Here is a 2,966-nt window from a genome sequence, read left to right as displayed (position 1 = left end):
GCGGCCCTCACACACACACCCACCCCACTTCCGCCTCCCTCCGCTTCCGGGAGAGACCGGAAGAGGTAGGTGCCATGGCAACGGCGTACACAACCCCCGCTGGCCGCCGCGGCTTCTCCTCGCCCGGGCCCGGTTGAGGAGGGGACGCAGGTAGGTGAGGGGTGGGGGCTGCCCCTGGGGGTCACCCCCTCCTCAGGGCCTTGTCGTCAGCCGCCTCCTCCGGCCGTGGTGTCCCCACAGGCCGCATCAGCCCCGCAGGCTTTGTCCCCCTTCTCCAGGCCTTGTCGTCGTCCCCCCCCGGCAAGGCCTCGCCTCCTGCCCCCCAGGCTTTGTCCCCCTTCTCCAGGCCTTGTCGTCGTCCCCCCCCCGCAAGGCCTCGCCTCCTGCCCCCCAGGCTTTGTTCCCCTCACTCAGGCGATGTCTCCGTAGGCCTTGCTCTCCCTCTCGCCGTCTCCCAACCTCACCTCCTCAAGACCTTGTGTCCCCACCATCTCCACCCCCCACCCCCCCAGGTCTGCTAAGACATGGACGATCTTTTCCCTGTCCCCACAGCCCCCGCCTCGGCCCCAGCTCCCTCTCAGGTCACCTCCTTTGACCTCCTCTCCAGCAAGCGGGGCTGTGGGCATGGCTGTCCACGGCACTCCCTCTGTTGCCTGTTATCTCGGCCATCCTCATGCCCTCATCCCACCTCTTCTGTCATCTCTCCTAGGCCCCCATTATCAGTGCAGCCGTGTCACCAAACGCCTTGCATCCCGCAGTGTCTGGCTGGTTTGCAGTCAGCTGGGAAGGCAGAAGGTAATTTGGGGCTCTTCTCTCTCCCGTTCTCCTTGGGCAGAGGTGGCCCCAGGTGTGCAGATGGCCTGGGTGCTGAGGCAGAACTGGGCTTTTGATGTTGAACTGGGTGGATTCAATGCTGAAAGCATCACTGGAGTTTTAATTCTAGGGACAGCCTCAGGGTCACCACCTCAAAAGCAGCTTTGCCTCTCCAGTGTTTAGATTTGGCCCAGGCTTTTGTCCATCTGTGGTGGATAAGCTTAGGTCTCTCAGAAAACTGCACTTCACTGCTCTGGGTACACATTTCTGTGCCAATCGGCCCCCAAATCCCCATCTAAAATTTCCCTTTGGTATTAATCTTTGTTGGTGTCTGCCTCCATTGCAGAGATAACTGTGTTTCCATTAATTCTGAGCATAAATAGTCTGTTAGTGTTGAGACTAACTAGTCGGGGAGTCCTGCTGGCTTCAGCTGCTGTGTAAGGAGGGACCAAGGAACTTGGGTTTGGCACCTTGTCATAAAGAGCTTCAAAACTGATGCCCCGAGTTGTGAATTGTGATTTGCTTTGCTTGCTTGGTTTATGTTACAGGTGCTGAATGATGAGCAAAGGTAACAGCAAGTCTCGCTCTTGTCCTTTCAACATTTCCTGTTTGAACCAGGGGCGGATGATTTAGCGGTGAAACAGCCAGAAACGTTTTTGGTTAGCTGACCAGTAAACATGTATGTTTTTTCATAGTGCCTCAATAAAAATTCCACTGCAGACAAAAAAACCCCACAATTACTAATCAGATTGGTTGGATGCTTGGGGTATTGCTAATGAGCTGGAGAGCTTGTGGTCTCTATGCTGTTGGTTAGGAGTCTGCCAGAGAGATGTTTCCCGGTTTCCTTCCTGTCTTCTAACGTTAGTAAATACTCCCAGGAGTAATTTGCTTTTGTCCTAACATCGAACAGTGGGCATTGCTGCAGTGAGGAAAACTCCACTCATTTGGAATTTGTTCTGTCTCTCTCTGATTCATATTAGAGTTTTTGCCTAAAATTTTCCCCTGCTCCTTCTTCCTGCTGTGCTTCTTGCTGCAGCTTTGAAGAAATAAGGCACATGCCCCTCCAGCATGGGGTTATATTTGCGTAGCAGAGTTTTGTGATCTCTAACATTCCCAATAACCAGATAAGTAGCATTTCTACGCTGGTTACCAACTTTAAAACTCCATGTCTGTTTCCATTTCGCTTGTACCTGTGCTGCTCCTGCCTTTATTTACGCAGCGCTGGCAAATATTTTGGCAGCTTTTTGTGTGTGTCACTTAGAGCCGAATCCTTATGGTGACGTCTGTGCACTTCTTTATCACCGTCCTTTTTCACAGATCATTTATTTGAAGACAGTCACCGATGCTGAAGAGATTATGGTCGCGGTAACGTAGCTCTATTTTGGATTCTACAGTGGGCATTGTGTTGGCATCGCTGCGGTAGTCGAGGAAAAGGACAAGGCGCCCACGGTACCTTTACCAGGTAGTCGTTCAAATGGTCACCTCTGTTTTAAATAAAGAGAAGTCTTGGTTCAACTCGCATGTCTATGTTTCTTTTTAAAGGAGTCACAGCAGATAAGGTGAATAAAAATACTTAATATACAAGGGATACAAAGATCTAGTCCAAAATTAGAAGTTGTCACTAGATATTACACAACTATTGGGCACAGGCTGTCTGTAGGAAACAGCCGAGAGAAAACACAGGATCTGCATGTTCCAGGGATTTAAAAATACTCAGTCCATGTTTCTTAGATGGGGCTTTAGCAGCTGGATGTATCCTCTGAGCCCTCCTCTGGTGGATTTTAGCCAGCAAATCCTCTAGCTTTGCCAGATATTGACAGCCGCTTACTGAACTTGCATTGACCAGAAGAGCAACACAAGAATTTCACCAGGAGTTGTCAGGCACGTGACTTTTTTTCTTCTGGAAACTTTAAGATCAGGTGTTCATTAGGAAGTTTAATATATTTTTGCGTATCAGTATAAAGAAGAGGTTACAAAGATATGAGAAATGCATATTCAATACAGACTGTAAACAAGGTAATTGCTGCTCAGAGCATTGGAAATGTTGGCATACCAATGGGCTGCGCGGTCCTTTGCAGTGCTGTTGAGTTCCTTCAGGCTTGGTTTCACCTATACCATGTCTTACTCAAAGCCTCAGAAGCTTGAAACGCAGT

The sequence above is a fragment of the Haliaeetus leucocephalus genome, unplaced genomic scaffold, assembly GCF_000737465.1.
Source record: "Haliaeetus leucocephalus isolate CR32 unplaced genomic scaffold, Haliaeetus_leucocephalus-4.0 Scaffold0, whole genome shotgun sequence".
Classification (NCBI taxonomy): domain Eukaryota; kingdom Metazoa; phylum Chordata; class Aves; order Accipitriformes; family Accipitridae; genus Haliaeetus; species Haliaeetus leucocephalus.
The sequence above is the reverse complement of the archived record's forward strand: the minus strand, read 5'-3'. Positions refer to the sequence as shown.